The sequence below is a fragment of the Dermacentor andersoni genome, chromosome 4 (genome assembly GCF_023375885.2).
Source record: "Dermacentor andersoni chromosome 4, qqDerAnde1_hic_scaffold, whole genome shotgun sequence".
In the NCBI taxonomy this organism is placed as follows: Eukaryota; Metazoa; Arthropoda; class Arachnida; order Ixodida; family Ixodidae; genus Dermacentor; species Dermacentor andersoni.
In genome coordinates, this window is record NC_092817.1 from 78,465,935 (window position 1) to 78,490,537 (window position 24,603).

The 24,603-nt window shown below is 45.6% G+C and overlaps 1 long non-coding RNA gene across 1 annotated transcript; it reads right to left on the reverse strand.

Moving 5' to 3' along the window:
• Nucleotides 1–1,681: 1,681 nt before the first annotated feature.
• LOC129386242 (uncharacterized) lies at nt 1,682–18,371 on the reverse strand. The gene is made up of 3 exons (XR_008613687.1): nt 17,892–18,371; nt 13,955–14,030; nt 1,682–2,117 (listed from the first exon to the last, which is right to left on the reverse strand). It is a non-coding gene; the product is annotated as an uncharacterized lncRNA (long non-coding RNA).
• Nucleotides 18,372–24,603: the final 6,232 nt, after the last annotated feature.

Below are 24,603 nucleotides of genomic sequence, written 5' to 3' on the forward strand. Positions count from 1 at the left end.
GAGCGAAGCTGTAGGAAATTCAGGCCCGCTTGAAACGTACGCTATACGGCCATCCCAAATCTCCACGACGATTGTTTCCGGCTGTGAAGTCCTTAATGCAAACTCGAAATGTGGAGTTGGAGTGAAGTGTGTGCATGCACATTCTCGTACATGCGCAAGAACATTCTTGTAAATTATGCGCATCGGGAGATTCACGCTAGTGTACAAGTGAACATACCGACATATGCGCAGGTTCTCAAATGCACAACTGGAGATTCGACTTGCCGATTCACGTATTTGTACAGTACTGCATGTATACAATCTTGCAAATGCGCATTCGCACTAAGAGAAAATAAAAATAAATAAGTGAAACCGGAAGAGAGGATGTTAAAAAAGTCAAGGCAACGAATAACCGGTTTCATTCCACAGTCGATATCACCAGGGCCCGTTTTCTTTTCCTTGTAAGGATTTTTTTGAGTCTCTGCATTGCCAATCATCCGTTCCACTGAGTGGCCTATATGAAACATCACGAAAAACTTATGTGGTCATGACAAAAAGTCATCTAAGTAAAAAATAATAATAATGACTGCGGGGTTTTAAGCGGCCGTAGACCAGGAGTACATGAGCTAGCTTTACTTTTACAAACAATGTACCACACTAAGGTACGCGCAATATTCAGGAAACAAAGGTACGCAAGCACGGCAACAGGCAACGAAGAACGAAAAACAAAAACAAAAACAAAACAAAGGTAATAGAAGGTAGTCAACGCTGCGCTGCAGCTATTTAGTCCATTTCATTCCTTTCTAGTTGTGTGTTTTTGCAGTCACTTGCTATGTCAAATATGACCCAGTTAAGCCCTCAGTAAGTTATTTTAGCTTGTTCAGATAAATGTGAGAGACTGTATTAAAAAGGCGCGATAGTCAGGCTAGTTATGCGTAATATTCATGTTTGACTTGATTTCGGGTACAAGAGCGGAGCGAGTATGCCAGGCTGTTGCAAGCCTTAGGGACAAACAAGCCAAAAGAAAAAGGCGTAACTTATATAATGTAGGGTAAGTATTTTGAAAGGGCTTTCGGCAGGTTTCCGCCAAGGGAGCGATGGTGCCACAACATATACCTTGTTGCAACAACAAAGTGGGCAAATGTATCTTTCTGGCACTTATAGTGCCGGGACTACAATTAACGTGACATCCGCTGTACTAAATGGCACTCTCCTACACAGAGGCATTCAGACATTGCGTGTTGCATAGACTCCCAGTCTCTGATCATTAGAGGAACGAGGCCCCACCTTCCCGGTCGGTAATGACACACGCGTAAGATGTTACACGCCTTCGCCATTCAGAATACCGCACTCGGCAAGGTAACTTGCGTATCATCAATGTTCCTCACCTGGTCGGCGCCTCAACCAGTCGTGAAAAGTCAGCTCATTGAATACGCGTGGCCGCAGTTCCGGCAATACCGAACTCAGGTACGCTTGATGTGTTCGTAGCTGCAGCCATTTGGTGGAAGAGCTGCAAATTCCACTTGAGGGTCGCGAACTGACAAACTATCACATACAAAGACATCTCGTGTTGGTGACTACAATAGCGAACATGTTGGCTATCAGAGGTTGTACACCGCGGCCTGCAACTTCAAAATGTCGCGAACGGTTGCAGATGCAATAAAATCGTTCACGCGATGCTTTAGAAGCAGAATCGGTTTATTCATATCAATATTCAAGCAGTGACAAAATACGTGTATATAAGAAAGCACAATAAAGAGCACCACACCAGGTTAGTGTACATAATAATCAGGATGGAATACAGGTCAACTTAGAGGCAGGAAATCTGGTCAGTAAAGTAGGTGCATGAAAACAGGCTTGTGGCACGTGGTGCCTATCGTGTGCTATAGGCACGGCGTGTCACCAGAGTAAGGTCGATGGTATATAGAACACCACCGGGAGTGGTTGTCGAAGCCAATACTGAACCTATAAATATGGACTTCAGCGGTTTTCAAATCCAGAAGTAAAGTGTTAAAGTATGGATTTTCAGGAACAAATTCAAACGCACTGCTGAAGCCGTGGGGCAGCGCACTTGACTATGAAGGTTGTGCTACCGGTTTCGTGCGAACGCATACTGGAGAAGAACTTGAGTCAAGATCCTGCAAAGAAAGATACCGCTGTAAGAAGCCTATCTAGCAAACACAGTTGAGTGATTTTTTCTCGACATGCATTGGTTATGGTTTCAATACTGGCTAAACGCAGACTTTAATTTTATAGGCTTTTGTTCACGGATATTTAAACGCAATGACATGGTTGATCCACCCGAAAAACGTGACGTTATAACAGCTATACTTTTTGAAAGAATAGAGTAAATTTCACTGAATACAGTGTAGACCTGCTTTCGACTCGTCATTGAAAGCGACGGAGTTCGAGATAGGATCTCTCCTTTATCGTATTTCTTGCTCCTAACGTGTTTATTCCCGGCGCTGAGTTCGTGCTGTGGCGAGAAAGCGTGTTCGTTCACTTCAGCAACTGACTGAGACGGTGACCTGCTAAGAGGGAAAGTGAGAAAATCCATAATTGGTATTACTGGATGCTATGATGAAGTAAACTGTGTGTGCAGTTATATGGTGACACGCGAAGCGCAGCTCCACCCCGTTTGCGCTGGCGGTGCTGACAGGCAACAAAGCATCGGCGTGGATCGATTCTTGGCGCGGTCTGCTGAGCATTTCCGCCAATGAGATTACGCGGTTAGTAGCCGTCGCAGGAGTCGGTAATGGGCTGGTCTCCTTAAGCCAACCTCGTTATCAGTTCCACTGGTGTTGACTTTACCCTCCGGCCTTACTCCTACCCTTATACCTCTACACCGCGTTTGCTTCGGTATCTATGCTTTAGCGATTTCGTATTTGTTCGTGTTTCATCGCTGTTTTTCTTTAGCTACATCTTTCGGCAACGAACAGCGGGTGGTTCCACTACACCAATTTTGTTTACTGCGTAAGGCTCTACCGTCTTTTCCAGGACGAACATCAGCTTTCGCGTCTCAGTGGCAGTGATTTGCCGAAAGAATGAAATCACGAATTACGTCAGGAACGGATCTAGAAATTAATTCTTGTTAAATTAGAAAGAGAGATGTACAGTTGGCAATGTTGTCAGTGTACGACTGAAGTTATTTCGTGACTTAAGCGGCAAATACGCGTCAGATATTTAATATACGTAACTGCTTACATGGCCCATTTATTAAATTTCTGAGGTTCGGACCGTTTCGATTGTTCTGATGTCTGTTTTTTCATCTGTTTTTTTTAGGCTGACACCGTTTTATTTTATTGCTACTAGGTTCAATCATTGTTGATACTGGTGTATCCATACCTTTCTTTCAAAATGGGCATGACAAATACTGCAGCGAAAGGCCCGCACTTTGCTTGATATAGCAAAATCCATAAATTGTGATCGGTAACGGTGTACAGTCGAACCCGGCTATAATGAATAGGCCTGTGAACTAAAAATAGTTCGATATATCAGGTAATTCGATGTACCTACACTCGCCTGTGATGAAAGATTAAGTGGACTTTTTTTAATGTTTTCGTTATATATGGATTTGCCACCTTCAGCGGAGAAAAGAAGCTAGGAAGGCTTTCTTTCATTGAAAAATATACTACGCGTAGTTTAGAGTACTTTAGTCATGCACCACAAAGTGTTCTTCATATTTACTGAGAACGGCGTTCTCGATACGCCACACTGTGTAGACCCATTCCAGTCCACTTCTTTCATTGTTCGCACATCACCAGAATAGCACATGCACCTCAGAGCGGCGGGCGAAGCAACTCGAGCTTGTTCTAATCTGACAGCAGAGAAAATTGCCGCGTGACTGGCCGCTCGAGGCACTCTGCGTGCATTTGCGGGCTTCTTTCACGCTCGGAAAAACACCTTTATGTAGCACGTACTGAGCAACAGAAAGCTGTATCTGGAGTTTTTCATGTTGCTCTACAACTTTCTCATTGACACTTTTCATCTAGTTTTAATATTTGAGAAGTTGAATCATGAATTAAGACTAATTATGTAATTAAGGGAATTCAAAATTAATTTGAGTATGTCCAAGCGACGGCAAACGACGTTACCTTGGTTCTGTCCAGCTACGTGGCATTTGCACATTATTAAACTCCGGTTAACGTTAGCTGGGACACCTGGTATACGGTCAACACGCCACTGAATGGCACGAACGATGCCACTAACACGAACAGCGCTTCTTGAGCTATCCGCGTGTATATGTGCGAAACTCCCGGAAAGTTTAAAGATAAAGCTTTATTGGCCTCGAGCCTGTGATTTCGCCGTGGCGGTGCTTCGAGGAGGCACATGACGTCACAACGCGCCCCTAGCCGCGGATATCTTTCTCTCTCTCGCTTCCTAATCACTACTGCGCATGCGCCACTAGTAGCACCGAGCCACAGGTGTTCCGCCGCTGCGCCGCGCCTTTCCGTCGCCGCCGTTTGGTATGACGTCAGACCGCGTTCCTCGTCGTTGCGCTCGCCTCCGCTCGCTTCGCCAGCTGCATTGCATGCCTGATAACATGTCGGAGGATTGAAAAGGAGAGCTCGCGTGCGCCGCAACCACAGTTGAGGCGGCAGTATGGACGGCGACAATTCTGATAAGGAGGCCTGGAATCGACATCGGAACGAGATGAAGAGGAAACGAATCGCCGAGGAAACAGACGAAAAGCGCGCCGAACGACTGGCTAGAAGCCGCAACATAGCTAGGCAACCAGATTAACGTGAACTTGCAATCAAGATTAACCAAGGCTAACCATGCTATATGCCTTAGCTTTCACTACGTATATCCTGGCATAGCCGAGCTAAGCCACTGCCAATTTCGTGGGCGCTTTAGGAGAAGTGTAATAGCTACTTTTCCTATACTAGACTTGCCCGGGCTTTTTGTTTTGTTTACTGGAGACGTACGTTGAAGCGTTCGGCTCGGTGGTGGCGGTGGTGGAGTGGAGGCAAGCGACGTGGTTTTCTTTTAATTCGTTTGGGAATGGCAAATACTGCCCTGGAACGGTTTCTGGGCCAAAGTGCTCCCTAGAGTGCTGTTAACTTAAACTGTACGTGACTTTCGCGGCTATGTGAGGGTGTAAGAAGGAGGGATAAGGGAAGAATGCCAGAAAGTAACATTATCGCTCTCTGCGGCTTAGGACACGCCCCAAAGTAGTATGCCGTTAACGACCACGCTTTACCTGCGTAATTAAAGAGGGCAGGGCCGGATAGAAGTTGCTGAGAGAGCACATACAGAGCTTGAGAGGGAACGGAGAGCTTTAGGCGAATGGTGATCTCTGTATATTGATGGGCGTTGTTCAATGCTACTCATCAGTATATATTTTTTTCATTTTCAAAAAATAATCATTTAATTTAGTTGAAGTAGCCAGCATTTAATTAACTTGACCTAAATGATAAGGGGTCATTGCAAAACTTGAGCAGCTTGTCTAGACATGAGCGATAACTGCCTTTGAAGCAACCTAGGTCTTGTGTCGAACACAAAGGAAGGTTTCGCAGCAAGATGGAAGCTTCAACTAATTAACAAAGATAATATAAGTTGAATAATATAGAATAAGCCGCTACGGCTTATTTTTGTCCTCCTCTCCCACTGAGGATAGGGGAGAGTGAGCTACGCATGCATAGAAGCTGCTAAGGAAGGAGCTGCTGCCCTGATAAAGACAAGTCCCCAAGCCGAAACGTTTGTTTCAGCGACATTTCTTGTGCCACCACTGTTAATTACTAGGTATTGCATGGTAATTATTTAAGGATAACAAAAAGAAAATCCACGCATAAAAGTAAATATAATTACCACGTGACAATGCGCCTGCGTGCTAGTTGTTGCAGTGTTCTCAAACCCACCACTCACCTGACAAGTTGCGCCTGACGCACGTTATATATATATATATATATATATATATACACGGTCTTCTAAGCTCTCTCATCCCATCTCTACCACGTGACCAGCTACCCACACTTCACACGCACATATTTTTTCCGCTTTGACACTCCTAATGCTAACGCATTAAAAGGGCGCACAGAAGCCTGTAACCGAAGCTCAAACAAATAAGCAACCGCCATGTTTAATTTTCCCGCATACCATGTCAGCTGTGGGTTTAGATGTGCAACATTTTTTTTTAGCTCTGCGTACCGCTGTTTTCAAGACGAGTAAACAAAGCGGCTCTGGATTAGTGTGATGTATTAAGTGCAAGTTGTAATTGATGCCTCAAATGAAACTATATCTCAAGGATTGAAACATATAAAACATGTTGGGTCAGCTGTTGTGTCAGCTTGGCTTGCGCTGATCTCAATGGTATCAAATTTTACGGACAAAGTATTTACCTGGAGGAAGGTATCATAGCTTCAAACTTTTTCCTATATTATACCTGAACACTTTAATTAGTAGCCGTGCGTGTTAATTTAATTAATTATGGGGTTTTACGCGCCAAAACTACGATCCGATTATGAGGCACGCCGTGGTGGGGACTCCGGAATAATTTGGACCACCTGGGGTTCTTTAACGTGCACCTAAATCTAAGTACGCGGGTGTTTTCACATTTCGCCCCCATCGAAATGCGTCCGGTCGTGTGTGTCAGCTGTGCACTTTCATTACATGACTTTGACGGGTAATGAACGACACTTCATTCGAAGGTGCAGTCGAATATGCTGCTAAGCGAAGTTGGAGATTCGTAATCATTTTATCGCAAAGTGGAAGGCTGCACGCGCTAGTGTAACGCCAATCGCTTGGTTTCTTTGTTCGTTTGCAATGCAGATATCGCTCCTTCGGCTCGTTTCTAAGCTTCACCAAGCTGTTCGCAGCGTTACGTGACAGTTTTGCGGAATAAAAAGTCGATTGTGCTTCTTGAATTAGTTCAGCGCTGTTTAGCCTGTACCGACGGCGTATTGCAGTATAGAGCGGAAAGTTGGCTAGTTGGTGGAAGTTCACCTTGCAATACGGGGGTTACTGCGCTACAAACACACGGACAACAGAAGCAGAAGTGGACAGGACTGCGCGCGTCCTGTCCACTTGTACTTATGTTGTCCGTGTGTTTATAGCGCAGTAACCCCCGTATGGGAGAGTACGTGGTAGTTGGAAAAGTATGGGAGAGGCCTTTGCCCTGCAGTGGGCGTAACCAGGCTGATGATGATGATGATGATGATGATGATGATGATGATGATGATGATGAACCCCCGTATTACAAGGTCAACTGACGGCGTACGCGAATGCGTGTGCGCTACTCTTAAGCGTGTATCAACATTGCGGAGTTGCCTGTGGACAAGGGCAGCAGATATTGGGAGCGGTTGCTTTGCTTTTGTTCCACAGTAATACTCAAGGTCCCCATATGGCTTTAGCGTCACATGTTAACTGTTTCCGATATTTTGACCCCCGCAAAATATGTGACAATATTGTTAGCGAGGATTAAACATTCACAAACACGAAGCACACGATGAATGATTCATGGTGAAAACTAAAGGCTCTTGATGACACACATGTTTACGCGCCGAAAACTAATGCTTCTGAACCTTCGCACCAAGGTTTCATATACCACGTAGTGGAAGAAACTTAGCCAAAGAAGCATTGCTCGTACGTGTGTCTGCATACCTGCGCAGATTTCTTAGTCCGATAGTTTTGAGGAGTCAACTGCTGTCATTATGACGTCACTCTTTCTTCACTTTGCTCCAAAGGTGGCAAACAGGGATATCAATGGTATCAGTAGTGAGACCTTATACTCTTCAAACTGTTGCAGAAATCGAGGGAACGACCTCATGATAAACTCCTCCGTGTCACATAAAGGTGCACTAACTAAGCACGTAGTAAAAAAAAAAAGAAGAAAGAGAAAGAAAATAAAGGAAATATTTGGTTATTGGCGCTGCGTAACTTGCAAATATGGACGTAGATTTGTCAAACTTGTCATAATTTCTTACGATTCGTGGTAAAAACATACTGAGGAATAATACTCCGCGGCATCGCTACTAACATGGTGACTGCATGCCTTCTTAGAAGAATTTGCAGGAAGCATCAAACGATAGCTACGATTGGCGTCCACCAATTTCCATTTATTTTTTGCGGCGATGAGACTGCTAAAGGACGAATACATGAAACTTTTAGAGTTGCAAGAAGCGATATGGCTTACGATGCAGTCATTTCACGTGACAAATGTTCGTTTGCCTCGAAGACGCCCCCTTACTCGTTTTCACAGCGTTTTCGCATTTGCTTGCGGCGACATCATCTGTCTAGTAAACAGCGAACGTTGCTCGGCTTCTACGTTTTTCTTCGGGCGCGGCGTGCCTCCTCCTTTAAAGAGATGTATAGCTGCCGTCTTAGCCTTCGAAGAGTACGTGGCTTGCACTCGTATCGATGTCGGTGCACGCGAATTTCCGACCATCATATTCGCAGTTCATCAATTTTAGCCTTCGTTGGGACCGTCCTCTGTGGCGTGCAGCGAGGTGATCACTTACACAAATACTCGCGTAGGAGAGAAGAGACCGCAAACGGTGCTGCAGTTGTAGACAATCAGTCACGTGCCATAACAGTATTATAGTACAAATGTCAGTGTCCAGAAAAAAAAAGAGAAAGAAATCGGTACAAGTCGACAAACTAGAAGGCTTGCTGGGAAAGGAGTGGGGTGGGGGGGGTGGGGAGGGGAGTAGGTGAACGCTATCGTCCGATAGCTAGTTTATGGTCATGCTATATACGGGCACGAACAAACTTGCTTTGGACATCTGCACAAAGAAGGTGGAAAATCCCCCCCCCCCCCCCCTTCTTCCGACCGAGACAAGCATAAGCCGAATGGCGCATCCAGCGAAATGTCGATGACCGAAAATAGAAGTTGCACTCGCCCTTAGCAGGATCCTTTCAAGATATACATATCTCCGCACAGCGCCTTGTTCGCAAAAAGTCAGACGGTTGCACGCTGTGCTATATTTTTGGTTTGAACAAGGGTCCCGTGGCGGTCCCAAGATGTTAAAAATATTACCTCTCTTGGAAGGTTTTGTTTGTGAAAGTATTCTCCTTCTTCACCTGCAGTGTTCTTTTATTTAACCACGCACTACGATGACGTGACGAGATCTAGCCGAACACTCCGGTAAGCGGGATCGGTGCACTGAGCAAGACGTACGTCAGAGGTCGTAGAATGGAAGCAGCTCTGAACGAGCGACAGATATAAGACACGAGCGGCTTCTACTGTATCGCGAGGCTGGGTGCAAAAATACGGTAGACAAAATAAAGGTAAACGGCACCGCGGAAGCGACAGGGCATCTCGCGTGCACAGCAAGATGGCAGGCTCGATTATTAGTCGATCTCGGTCGCTTCTCCCAGCTCTCAACTGTCCACGTTAGCGTGGGACCCAAGGAAGGCAAAAAAAAAAAAAAAAAAGAAGAAAAGAAAAAGAAGGAGCAAAGAGAGAGTGTCCGCACTGAAGATAGGGGCTGCTGAGTCGCGTCTGTCGTGCGGTCTGGCCCGAACAACGCAACTTTTGCGTGAGTCGCATCTGTCGTGCGGTTTGGCCCGTACAACGTATAACTTTTGCGTGAGTCGTGTCTTTCGTGCGGTCTGGCCCGAATAACGTAACTTTTGCTGAGTATGCCTGTGCGGTCAGACGTAGTTCGAAGGGAAATGCTCTAAGCGAAAGACGAACAGCGAAATAACGACCACTCGAAGAGCCAAGCGTGCAAGCAAAGTAAAAATAAATCTGAGTAACTGGTGGCATGCATGTTAGTACACAACCAAGATCACACAGCAGAAAAATAACCCCTGGTCTTGGTCAGCGTATATATGAGCGGCCTTTTTCATCAGCGCAACGCTGTTGTTTTTCCATGGATCAATAGCAAATTTGGTGCAGTCGCACTATAAACTGTGGTCGTATTTGTTTACATTTCTTGTTTTCTTTTCTAGTAAAGCAGGAGGGCGGGGGAGGAGGGATTATAGGGGAAACAACACAAAACAAAATTTTCAAAGCTTCTCGCGCATCAACTGATGACGCGAGCACAAACTCAACGAAATGTATAGTGGGATCAATGCCATGTATATACGGTTATAGAAAACAGACAACAGCGACAATAGATGCATATTTCATCGCTGCACTACCTGAATACATCGCGATTCAAGAAACTAGACGTGTGTTTGTTATATAAAGCAAGTTTTTTATCGTTCGGTGACGTTGAAGCCTGACTTATCGTTTTAAACCTAATACTTCGATAATTACGTGCTATCTCTGATTGAGAGATTATGTCGAGCTGAAGTATATTCGTCGCAAGAACCCTGTTATGATGAAATCACTCGCTAGAGAGCGGATACAACGATTAAAAAAAAAAGAAATAGATTAACCGTGATTTGGCTGATTCGCGTTTCCCGTGTCATGGCTTTTTCCGACGACACAAGTTCTCGTCTGTTCCTTAACCCTGCAATGTCCAGCGTTTCGTTAATGCTACGCTGAGTTTGATAACATCCTTGAATGGGAACTGCGCAAAAGACGGAACAAGCGACGAGTAAAGACATAGAACCGCAAGTTTAATAACATTGTTTTAGGCGCGGGAAATCTAACCCTATATTGACGTACTTGATATGCGCTTGCGTATAGCATTAATTTGGAATAGCCTAGAAATTATTTATGTAGTTATATATATAATGAATTCTTTATTAGTATACATTTAGTGTACTGATATATAGCAAAGTTCACACCTAAATAACGTTTCTTTGTATTTTTGTACAGATTTACTATCGATGACCAGAAATAGAGATGAACAAATTGTGTTAATTCTTCCTTGATGTCGAACTATGTTTGGGCATAGCGGAATTTAAACAAAGCAGCTTTATTTGTAATACTGAGTTTTTTTAGGTGAGATTTATCAAATTTTTTTTTAGCACACGAGCCCAGAAAGGTTACGGGGTGTATTGAGACACGAAAAACGACTTTTACAAACTCTAAAATCGAATCAAAGCCACGCTTGGTGTAAGACAATGTTTACTGGGGACGTGGAAGAATATGCGATAAATCTTTGCTATCTTTCATAATTTGCTTCTGAGGAACGAAGACAAATTGTTGGGACGCGCGTCTGCGCCACGAAGGAAAAAAAGAATAAACTCGCTGAAGAAGGAAGCCCCATGTTTTGTTTGTCTGATACTTTGGGACCTTGCGGCATTTTTCTTTCTGTAGAACCATTTGTCTTTTTTTTAATGCCGCATAATTGCACTTACAGGGAGAACCTGCTATAAATCTGACAGGACCATGACGAAGGAACCGTCGTGATTATAGAATTTTTAAAGACTGCGCACCTAATATCGATAGGCGAAACATTTCTGTTTGTGTAACTGAAAAGACGCCTTTAAATTTTTAGAACAGGCAAAGTACATAAGGCTGAGCAGCTTCGGGAGAAAAATAAACATTATTTATGGTTTCTTGTGCGCGAGCAAATTACTTTTTATTTCTTACTTTTGCTTGAAATTTTGTTCATTGTTACAATACGGTATTTGAGTCTGAAATTGCACGCAAGGAAGATGTGTATACGTGTTTTTTTTGTGAACAGCTAGCTTGAAGCATGTGAAGCAAGTGGTTTCTTCCACGTGCACACTCGTGAGTATGTGCCATGTTGAAAAGGAATGAACATGAACATTACGTAGCACCTTAACTTTGCGCAGCACGTAAAACAAATTTAAAGAAAGAGAGAGAGAGAGAGCTGGTTGGCCACTACTACTAGGAGGGGCACAACGCCTTGCCAGTTCCAGAAGGGAGAAGTTATTATACAAAAAGGATAGTATGCTAATTCCCTCTTAGACCTATACAGGTGACCTAGTACAAACAATTCACGCGTTAAGATACGCTTGAAAATATAGACGTATCGTGTAGCCACGAGTATGCGACTACCACACTGTACCAGGCTGCGCGCGGAGAAGGCGGCCACACTACACGCCTCAGCGCCAAGATAAGGGACTAATAAAGAAGTGCACGACACGAGCTCTGGCACAGCTCTCGAGCCACTTTTCTTTGTCCTTTGTTTTATCGCCGAGTTTTGTTTGCTTCTTCGATTCCAATCCAACTAGCTCAATTTGCAGCGTTGCGGCCCATGTACGCGGGCGAAAATTGATTGGTGGGCTAGTTGGTTGGTTAGCAAAGAAAAAAAAAACTGCGTTAGAAGATGGGACAAGATGGGAAGCAGCGTACAGCGAAGTGGCACAGCGAGTAACATTAATAAAGAAAAACTACAACATCTTGTGGACCTGAAGAAACCATCTAACGCACCTCGTGCACGTGCCCTCAACATGACTTTCAGCGCATCATCTCCCTACGGATAGCACTAAACCGGGTGGACTACAGAACATTTAATTAAACGAAAATCCTTTGACCTTATCCACATCCGTCGCTGACGCAGAAAGCTAATCGTGCGCTCTTGCAGTTCTTGAACCGTACTGGCGTCACTGACCGTTTATAGTACTGCTGTGCGCGTGCTCGCAGTGGTAGTCTTTTTTTTTCCCACCCTCTTTCTATTCCTCCCCATTTCCCCTACCGCCAGTGTATGGTAGCAAAACGTACTTTAGTCTGCTTGACCTCCTTAACTCTCCTCGTCTTGCTTTTTATCTTTCTATCTCTTATCAAATGCAGCTCTAGAGCGCAGGACGCCTCTCATTTCAGCATACTCCTTTCCGTTGTTTTCCTTGGTTTCCTCAATAGCTCTTGCAAGAATTCCTCCTCCTGCCGTTGAGCCTGCTTTCGCACCAGAAAGAGGATAATCATGCCCAGCCACCATAGCGACCCCTTCACCTTGACTCACTTCCTACCTGATTTCCATCAACGCCCAGCTCGAGAGGCCCGGTAATCCTTTGACACCGCGGTACTTACTTGCGCGATGTCCACAAGTTGCTTCCCTAACAGCGTTCGGAGGTAAAGAAGCAGCGACATACATTGGCTGCGCTTAAAAAAACCGTGCTGACTTTTGATTTATGGTAATAGTTTTGCCACGCATTTGTTGGCAGTGTTGTTCTGCGCCTTTCATCTCACGGTGTTCACGAGTGCGCCATCGATAACGCGATCAAGCCGCCATCATTCGAGCTGCCGGGTCAGATATCAGTTTTGGGGGCGTTTCTGTTTTTGGTGGCCGCACACACCTTTTTGTTCAAAGTGTGCAGTACCTAATTAGGCCGCTGTTGACGGCCATGATGACGCCGCAATGGAAAAGAAGTACAGTAGTGGTCGCTTCCCAGATACGCTGATGAGTGCTGCAGCTTACAGAAAACTACGTACATACAACGCGACACCGAACTTGCGCTTCGGCGCCTTCCCCCAGCGAGATCGGGGCACTGAACCGGAATCTTCCAGTTCGCTCGCTCTGCGGGTCCGTAGCGCGAATCTGTTTGCGCCTCCTCTCGATCCTCCGTAACGCCTCGTCCGCTCCAGCGGCCATTCTGCCAGCATTGCCACTACCCGAGAACGTATGCGTTCGCATCTTGTATCTGTAACCTGTTGCGGTCTCTCTGGTGTGCAAATCCTCATTGCTGAGCTTTGGCGCAAGCGAACTGACGCCTGGTGCGTCGCGTTCGAGGATAACAAGAAAAAGGAAAAGAGATACCGGCTTCCCCAGCGCCACGCGCCGTGTCTTCTTCTATCTTCGGTACAAACGCATAATCACGTTCGTCGTCAACACAGAATGCGGACGCTTTCGTTTTCTGCTTAAGGAATACAGTGCGAGCGTGCGTCCCCGTGCAAAGGTGTAGGACTGCGAATGTTCTAAGCACCATGACTAGAGGTAGACGCTAGCTTTCTGTGTAGATTAGTTAGTTAATTCGCCTATATTGTCTCAGTGTTTCTGTCAGCGTCTAGTTTAACTTACTTTATGAAGCAAAAAAGAAGTAAAAAAATAGACGTTGTAAAAGAGAGAAATAGAATGCATTCATCTAGAAAACGCTTGCATCCTGCCAATTATGCGCCTCGAGTTCAGGATGCGCCTGTTCCTTTGTTAAATCCTGCGTGCACTCTCCTTACCCGCGCCATCCTTGCCTCTTCGACCAGCCGCTCGCGGCAAGCTCTTTGTGGGCGCTTTTCCGCCCTGCTTGCTGAACTGAAAAAAAGAAAAAAAAAAGCTTGCCGCATTTGCATCCCACGCGTTGTCTATGCAAAGCACTCGTAGAGCTTTATTTCGTAACATTCTCCGTCGAAGAAAGAGGGGCATTAGCATATGAACTAACCTTTGTTAGAACATCTCCAAGGAGATACGGTAATTATTCCACTTCAAGTGTTGCCACAGAGTTTTTCGGCGACCTCGGCAGACTTCATAGAAAGCGTGCAACGCGACGCAATGCCACAAGCGTTCGCTTTGCAACAGCGGTGGCGGGGAGGTCCTCAGACGCGCAATTTTCGGCGTAGTCGTTTACGGAAGGAACGGCGAACGCAAATGCAGAACGTGCAGTCGCATTTGCATCTCGAAGAGGACGCACCGAGCTTTTTTAAAAAAGTGCATAGAAGGTGGACTTCCTCCTACTCTTCGTGTCTTTGTTATAAGATGTTATTTCAGCATTTTAGTCGTTCTATATCTTTTTGGGGCGTTACTGCACATCTCTCACGTGCACGAGCCCACGAGGGTGGTTGCCGCTATTGTTCGTGGCGCAGGTGAAACAACAAAGAAAGTTTTCTGTTGCCGGTTGATTCGTGGAACGTGTAGAAAGAGGCCATTCTCGAAGCGTTTCGTTTTTGTTTTTGTTTTTGCCAACAATGTCATCGCGAAAAGCATATTAACTGTGCACGCTAGAGAAGCGTTTTAAGCAAAATATATTAAAAAAAAACAGAAGTGCAGTTGTATTTTCCTTATCTACTGCTCATGAACATGCCACCGAGTGACGGGTTCCGTTCAAACGGCCTCTGCGAGTTAGCACTATGGAAACAAATAATATATGACCAATAGCCAATATCCTGAAGTAGGAATAATGAATATATGATTTTCAATGAAGTTAGCTTCAAGTCGCGCAGCTTATTCTCCCTCCTTCATCAACATCATATTATGTTCATCTCTTTGTGTCTTGTCTTTTGACGCTACCGCACATCAAATCACGTTGGTAAGACGTGTGCCTAGGCTGAAAAAAAAAAAAAAATGAAAAGCGGCGGACATTGCGACCTTGCAGAATCACAAGCCATTTTTGCTCCGAACGTGTTCCTTTCGAGAAGTTAGTATGAACATTCCAGTTGTTTGTAATTAGGGTTCAGTAATTATTTCATCATCAGACTGTTTTATCTCCACTGCAGGACGAAGGCCTCTCCCTGCGATTTCCAATTACCCCTGTCCTGCGCCAACCGATTCCAACTAGCGCCCGCGAATTTCCTAATTTTACGACGCTTCTAATCAAACCATGAACGTGACAGTTTCGCCACACATTACACTTAACATGACTTCCATTTTTGCCAAAGATAAGTTTTGTATTTTGTGCAGTTGCTTTAGGACTCTGGGAAACACTGCGGATAACGACAGTAGCAGTGTTGAACGCTTGAATAAGTAGTTTTCTACAGAGACTAGTTAACATAATATGTTTAAAAATTTATCGTTCGTCACTCCCTACAAGCTTCCTCTTTCTACAAAAGATAAACAACTTGCCTAGCCTAATTCACCTATTGGACCGGGAAAAGCAGCCGAATACCTAGTATAACGCTTAAATAATGGGAATAAACGAGAATCGAGTATATACTTTCGAAACATAACAATAATATACACACATTAAACTTTCGGCACGCGACACCCGTAGAGTGGCCATATTTGGTCTAAATATGAAATTATTACCAGTTATTGCCCTCCGAGGGACGGGGGAAAACATTTAAGCGTTTCACATGACGTCTCTAAACAGACCGGAAACGAAGGTTCAGCAGTTTTTCTTTAGCCCCTCATTCATTCAAGCATTTCAAGATTTGCCTGCGCACTGCCCCACTTTCCTCAAGATATAAACTTTGTGAGGATCTACTTTTATTTCTCAGAAAACCTCGAAAAAGGGCGGATAGCATTTTCAAACGTTTCTGGTCGCACTAACCGCCTTGCTCGAAAAAAAATGAGAATAAATAAAGAAAAGTAGAGGACGAAGAAAAAGAAACTCGCAGATCACTATGACGTCCTGTAATTAGATGATTTTCTGTTGACATCACTTTCTGGGAATCCCCTCCGCACACGTCAGTGAGATTGAACACTTGCACAATGCAGCGGAACACTTGCACAGTGCACTTGCACAATGCAGCGCGCCCGTCCCGCAACCGCATAACTGCCGGCCACTTCACCCGTCCTTTGTACGTCACATCCGTACGTTGCTCCTTCATCCCCTCGCCGTCACTCTCGCCGCGCCAGCAGCTCCACCGAGGACATACCTCCCTAATTCGCGAATGGCATCTTGATCTGTATAATGGTACTCCCGATGCTCTTATCAACCTGTTGAGATACGTCCAGTGCCACGTGATGAATTGCTGGACACTTCTGTAAGTTTAGCGCTGTTTTTCTGGGGTTGTTGAGCCTACAAACAAAACGGAGGAGCTGCAATACGGTCGTCGGAAGCATAAGTCATTTGCGTGGGTGCTTTTAAAACAAAAGCGGCATGGATGCCTGTTCACGTTCCACCTACCCTGCAGCCCGCACGCAGCAGCAGACGCGGGCTGTACGGGTGGGCGTGCGCCCATTGGCAAGCAGGATGTGATGGACCGTAGCCTAGAGCCTACGGGGCCTCCTAGGGGGCGCCAGCAGATGTCGGAGGCAGTGCAAAGGCACGCCGGGTTAACGAGCCCGCGGTAAAACGGCGCGAGGCACTGCTATATGACATAAAGCCCTACTCGGTATACCCGCATTTGTTATGTCTGAGGTCTTAGGCTTTAAAGGTAATTAAGGAAAGTTTAACGAATCTGGCGATTTGAAACGGCTTGAAAACGGGAGCCTAAGTATAAGGAACACACTAAATTAAGGGACATTAATTTTAGGGCGACAATTTCCGTTAGGATGTGAAGGTCTATAACCATGGACCATTGATCGTGGTGGCCAGAAATAAACGCATAGACGTGTATTATAGTAGAGCTATTCCCCTTATTTATACCGCGCCACTTAAATGCGCATAGCCCATCTGTATACCCCAGCCACGCACCGTGCACGAGAAAAGGACGACGGTATCAGTATCTTGTTCGGCCCTGCACCGAATAGGAAACATGCCACCGCAAAAAGAAGACCTACGTGCACATAATCTCGTTTATTTACCGTAGCTGCGACTGTTATCTTGTAATTTATGTTTGTTATGCTGTTATTTCGAATCTCGTTATTCACCGTAACGATTGGCTTCTTTGCACAAGCTGTGGAAGGGAACCAATCGCGGTAATGAAATTCGATCCCGATCAAACTCTATCGCGATAAAAAGGGCTCCGTGTGACTGGGTATTACAGGTCGTGTCAAAACTAGTACCCATACTCAATTTTATCGAAAAAAGAAAGAAAAACGATTAATGGTGTATTTTTCTAAAATTTTGGTTGGTTTCTGTGCTCTCTGTGAAGCATTTCCGCGGAGCACGTAAATTCGAAAACGCCCATTTCCTTTGTGTCAATCTTCTTTGTGCCGATTCACTTGTTTGAAGTTACAAACACAAAATCAAGTGCGTGGCGCCGTTTTAGCCTTCAGCCAAACGTAAACGAAAAAAAAAACAAAAACAAAAAAATAACGAAGACCGAGTACTGCATCCCAGACTTCTCGCAGAATCAAAAAGCAAATCATAAATCAAGCGTGAGCTGTCAAAATGTACGAGGGATTGGTTCCAGGCAGAAAAGATGGCCATGGTGGCTCAGACGTTGTCAATATCAGTTCGTAAAAAACACAACGCCCGCTCGATGCACGACTAGCCGGCGCCATACAATGTGCAGTTGTAAGAGCCGCGCGATAGAACGGCGCCGAAAGAAGACTGTGGCAAAGCAAACTTACGAGTGAGTGAGTCATTGTCGCAGATAGCTGTTGTCCGCTGCCAGCTCGCTGGTCGCTGAGTCTGCTGTGATTTCCGGACTGTTTGCCAAAGCAGTCAAGGAGAAAAGAGAGTAGGCGTGTTCGGTGCAGGCTTTTTCAGTCTCGCCTCTTCTGTCATCGGCCCTGCGGACAGTTGGCATTAGGAGCCGATGGCATACTCTTCTGACTAGTGAAGGTGGCTGTGTCTGTAATGCGCCAGCATTTCATGAGTCCCTTATCAGGTTTCGAAGTCATTTCGAACAAAATGTAACGACTCGCATTTTGCTACGTTCGTTCTATGTGCCTTTATGCGCGCAATGTTACGGGCCGCGCATTGGACGCTCTATTGCCCGTGAAATAACTGCATCTTCTAAGCGGGAGCAACTTAGGGGCAGGGCGCAGAACAATCGACGACAAATTTTGCCGACGAACGAGATTTCTCACACTCTGTTCACGCCTTTGGTGAAATTCTGCTGAATTTTACTGTATTATTGAAAACACTGTGATACTAGTTACGACGCAAAGAAATTGCTTGCCCATTGAAACAGAAACCGTGTTCAGCCTATGTGAAGACATCGATGAATCTTTTGGGCTGTATCGCCTTCACACTATTTTTAATATCAACGTACAGGACACTGAGAAAGCAATCCAACATCGTCTCGTACACAGCAGGACAGTCACTCATTGCATTAAAAACGGCTGTAAGAAATTTGACTACCTTTTGACGTGCAAACCGCTGCCTTGGGTGAATTATAGCAACCACCGCAGATGCGCTGAGAAATTCGGCAGCTTTTGTAGGAATGTTTCATAAACATTTACTAAAACTTCGAAATGCACCCATACCATTGTGTATTTTTATTTGCTGCGTATGGTTTTAAGCTAATGTTGTGTAGTACAAAATAAAACGAGTGCGAAACATTAGTATAAGCTCGAAACTCTATCCAGAACCTGAAGTCGAATAAATGACAGAGAATCGATCGGGCCGGCAGAATAGATCTGTCAGTCCCGTCGTGGGATTAGCCGGGTGCGCGTTTTATCGCGCTTTGCTTGACCAAATAAAAGTTTGTTCACTCACTCATTCACTCACTCAATTGGCGTTAACTGATAGCACATACATGCTGCCAGGTGCAGGTGCAGCTTGCGAACCGATCGCTGCGCGGAGTGTTCTGTTTAAGTGAGATGTCAAACACAGTGTGCAACGTGGGAAAGAAACGCGGGAGGAGCCTTGTTCGCTAATGCAGTGGAAAGATATCGCGGCTGTCTCCTTTACATGCAAATGCGCTTTGCCATTCTAGTGCGCGTTTCTCTTCCGTGATAAACTATTACATAAAAAAAGACTCGGCAGGAGAACGCTTGTTCGCAGCCTTTGTTACAAGGCGCACGCTCTTCGGCATTGTGTTGCGCAGCACTGCTGAGAGTTTTTTGACGTCGTTGAAGTATGCATGCCACAGCTGCACGCCGGCTGGAAGAATTAGACTCCCTCTTTTACAGAGTTGCTTCGTTGTCATGCTAACGGCCTCTTTCTTTAAAATTTCAGAGCACAGAGCAGAAGAAAGAGGAGATACAGTGTAGCACCATTTTCCACGGCGCTGTGTGAAGTGATGCAAGGAATGGTTTTGCGTTAGCAACAGGATGCCAAGTGCGGTGGGCAATTTTCGCGTTGCTAAGCGAGACCGGAAGGGACGCGTTCAAGATGCACCGCGAGTAGTTAGTTGAATAGGTAAGACCATAGTAGTTAACGAGGAGACACGCAGCAAACGACGGAACCGGCGTTCGAGTGAAGCGATCACCAACAAGTCTCGCGAGGCTATAGGTCTGCCTGCAGCTAATGTCCTCCTCCTCCTCATGATTATGTGGAGCACACTACGAGACATAGACTAAAGGTTTGTGAACTATACGCGCGCGACTCTGAGTTCAATACATTCTTTGTGCGCGGTGGATCTCCTGTGGCGCTTAACCGTCATCGGCACCGTCATGAACATGTCCGCTGCATGACGAAGCCCTCTCGCAGCGATGTGGAACTGACACCTGTCTTGCGGGAGACGATAGTATCTATTTATTTATTTATTTAGACTAACTTACAGGTCCAGTAAGATGCATTGAGTAAGGAAGGGTTACAGTGCATAGATGCCTGCAAATATCCCAATCTCATTACATCACCTTATGTCATTTCGTCGTCGAGTGCGTTTTCTTTCCCCTGTCACCCATTCTATTACGCTAATGCACCAGCTGTTAATTTCGTTATTCATTAAGGAACCGGCCAAGGTTTACTTTGTATTAATCTCAACTTCGGCTTCCCCCATTTGCGCTCCGATTTACACCCCTGTCTTCCTGTCTCTTAACGTTACGCCCATAATTTCTTTCGTTCGATCGTTCGCTGCGTGTTCATTAGCTTTTTCTGAAGCTTCAAGGAATCGTGCACATTAAAAGAAAGTAAATAGAATACTTACATAAGAAGTGTGACGAGGTGTAGACGAGTAAATTGTTTTACTGCTGTTTGGTTTACTATGACGTTGTTCGCATGTGATACCTGTCTGCGTTTTTTATTATTGTGCTTTCTTGAATTAAAAAAAAAAAGAACGGTTTCAGCTGCAACTCAGCACCATGTAGTTTCTTCGCTTTTCTTTTTTGTAGTGTTGTCCGTTCGCGCTGATTTTTTCCCCCTAATTTGACGAACCAGACACTCGCCCAGCTCACGTCCACCGCTTACGTTCATTACCTGCCACGTCCCGGGCCAGCTTGCACTATATCCGGCGCGGCCAATCATGCAAAACAGCAGCCAGCAACCAGAACACGAAAAGTGGGGAGAAGAAGCAAAGAATAACTACGACAGGGCTCACCTCTTGATGACTGTCGGTGGTAATGTGATTAGCACTGGAGTAGTGTAGGAAGACACCGTATTTCTGAAGTCACTTTTATTTAACACCTGTAGTGGTCATCGTGAGACTTACGTTGCTTCGGCTCTATGCGAGATGCTGCGATAGCGTCCCGCTTCGCTGTGGCACTTTCTTGCCAAGGTCGCAAATGTGCATGCATGCATGACGATGACTTTATGACGCCGACGCAGTGACAATGGAATGACGAAGAATTAATGACGCCGACTGAACGATAAAGGTGGTATGACTACGACAGCGTGACTACAGTGAGATGAAGAGTCTTAAATTATGGCGATGGTATGACGACAGCGTGACGACAACGATGACATATGCGAAGCCGGGATGATGAAGAATGAATGGCGTTGATGGAACAACAAAGACAGTATGACCATATGATTCTTAAATGATGGCGATGGTATAACGGCAAGAGCGTGATTATGACATGAGAATAATGGCATCACAACGAATGCATGCCGACAATGGCGCGATGAAAACCGGGTGAAGAACTGTAATGACGGCTACGGTACGACGACGACGACATCACGACGATGGTATGATAACGACGGTATGACAACGAACCCATGATAGCGACTGTCTGACGAAGACGCGAGTGACGACTATGGAATGACAACAGCACATGGTCATGAATTAACGACGACATCGTGATTACAATAGAATGACAAAGAAGGAATGACTGTTGTTAATTGACGATGCGCTATGACGACGACAGCATGGCGACAATGGGATGATGTTACTGAAATGATGACAATAGTAAAATAACAGCGTGACGATGACGGCATGACAACAATGGTAGGGTGATGACTGTGTGACGACGAGGGCGTCACGACAGTCGGATGACAAAGTTATAATGAGGAAGATGGAGCGAAGTTATTTATAATGGCAGGATAACGACGACGTTATGGGAACAAATGCATGACGATGGCTGTATGACGACGATGACATGAAAACGGTATGATGACAATGCGATGAAGATGAGTGTATGAAGTCAGTGGTGCGACGACGACTATATTACGAAGCCTGTATGACGATGATGGTGCAACGACGGTGGCATGACGTTGAAATGCCGATGACGGGACGACCACGACGGAATCACGGCCACGAGCTCATACGTAGTGTCCCGAGCTGGTAGTCAACTTGAACCACTTGGTTTGCGTAAGAGGATATATATATATATATATATATATATATATATAGATAGATAGATAGATAGACAGATAGACTCTAATCACCTGAAGTAGGCAAGGAATGCTGATTGCATTAAATGTTCCGCTTCAATAAGCGGCTGAGTGAGTGTGAGTGAGTGAGTGAGTGAGTGAAGAAACTTAATTGCAGGTCCGGCGAGGACGTGAACTCGTCGCGCATCCGGATAGTCCCACGTCGGGACTGGCAGGTCTAGCCCACCGGCCCGGTCGCGGGCACGCCGGACATTCAGTATTTGCTTGTCGAGAGCGGGGCTACGCAAAAGCGAATCCCACTCCTCCTTGTCATTCTTTTCGGCTCTTTGCTTGCCTAGGGGTCGTCTGCTTTACTGGCCCTATCATCCGCTTCTTGAAGTAGAAGGACACTACGACATGGCGTCATGCCCGTAGGTCCAGAGGGCTGCAAAGGCTACTCCATGCCTGTTCCAGCCCGGGGCGAATATTCGCCATGTGCTCCTAAAGACCACGAATAGTGGGCGCGATTAGCGTTCCCGATGCCGACACAGGCAGATGTAGTCGTCGCCCCTGCGCCCCGCTGTGACCGCTATGCAGTTCTGTAGCGACGGGGTGTCGCTTCTTTCGCGAGCGTTGTTTATCTAGGCGAACTGATTGAGAAGTCTCTCTACGGGAAGACTTAGCTCTTGCAATTTTTTTTAAGAATATGAACTTCCTGTTGCATCTTCGGGACAATAATTCGACGTTACTTCGTGAGAGCCACAGTCGGCGGTATTAAGTTGTCCGCCGCAATGCTGGCAGGTCACTTGATTTCTACACACAGCGCTTACGTGGCCTATTTTGACACATTTTCACAGTGCTGAGGCCTCGGAAGAAATGGTCGGACGCGATGTATCACGTAGTCCACTTTGACCGACGCCGGCAAAATATGTGAAGATTTTGCCGTGAAATGTGATATCTGTGAAATGGTAACTTGATGCGCCGGGAGTTTCCCAAGCAGTGAATCTCAAGAATGCACACCAATGAACACAGCTGGTTTTAGAGCACAACATTTAGGCGCCTGTTCCTGCAGTGAGCGTCGGCGTTGTCCCTCATAACTGAGCGAACGAACACAGCAAAGGAGGAAAGTGAACGCAGAGCGCAGTAGAAGATGAAAGACGGCGATAGCGAAGAGAGCGCTATGAAGAAAGCGGAGGAGGAGGGTATGATCAAATCGTGAGAAGAAAAGTGTAGTGCCGCGCAAGATAGACTTTGCGGCGACGATGGCGATGACATGACACCAGAGTATAGCGCGTGTCGTCTGTATGGAAACGAAGCGCTGCGTGAGCGGAGGTCTGTCTGTGGCGGCTGCTGTGAATCGCGCCCACGTGTCATCCACGCGCCGCCTCTCATGGTCTCCCGATTAGAGAGGCAGTCACGCCGCACGTCGCCCCGTTTGTAACGTGCCGCACGAGAGAGATTCTCCGTGTCAGTCAATATATCGAGAAATGAAAACACGTATACAGCTGCGCGTAAATTTCGTAGGGAGTATCGTAATCGTCAGTCGTCTTATTTTTTAAGTCCGCATGCCTGATTTCAAGATTGACATCAGAAATTACACCAGTCGTTGACTTCTTCCCGCAATCAATAAAGGAATAGACAGGAACTGCGTTTAATGTCGGAATAGTGTTTAACTTCTCCTGTATAGTTGAATGTTTTTTTTTTTACTGTCGGAATGTTCTTTGTAGAGTTGATACGGATTTCGTTGATTTGCAGAAATGCTACACTTTCGAAATATTTTTTTTAAATACTGCCTACTTAGGGTGTTCAGGTTGTGTGACGCCTTAAGCGGCACATAAGAGACCATAAAAGGTTGCTGTTCCCTCTGGTTAGATAAAGTTGGTTCTCTCTACATCCGGAGCATCTTCGTATGGTGGCTCATGGCTATGGTGTACTCATTGTCAGAGTCCATGACTTCCGTCGTTGAGTTGTCCCAGAAATCAAGCTAGTCTGAGTTTTCAAAGGCACGTCGTCCAAACATGAACAAGGTCAGATGTCTACCTCGTCACTAACAGACAAAGAACGTGCATAACTTTGTAGCACCTGTCTCACGAGTGATTGACTATTTCGTTGTTCGTCGCTTGGCTTTGTACTGTTCCTCTGGTAAAAATATTATCGGAGTGGTACAGATAAGAGAGGCAGCCGGCTTATGTATCTTGTGACGTTTCGCTTAAGCAATATCAGCTGCGAGTCTGCGCTCGTCGTTGCCTGTCACTTGCGCTCTTACCGTCTTTAACTGCGCAGTATTCAATAATTAAACTGTGCCAGCTTTCTCAACTGTCTTCTCGTTTGGTCCTCCTTACAGCTACGTGTTACAGGTTCGGGAGAATCGCGTCGTGTTCTCCACATGCATGACCTGTAGCGCCTACACACGTGACCAAGCGAAGCGCGCGGGCTTTGTCTGTAATTGCTCAACACGGACTACGGACTACGGACTACTATTGTGAACACGAAACAGTCGCTGAAAGTCACCCCGCCGTCAGTTTTGTAAAAGACATGAATCAATAGCTTTCTGGAACTAGTGTAAGTACGAAAGGTTCCGTTGAGGTGGAAAAAGTGATGAGGCTATGTTTGAGCTTTTAATATCTACACCTGACGGTGAAC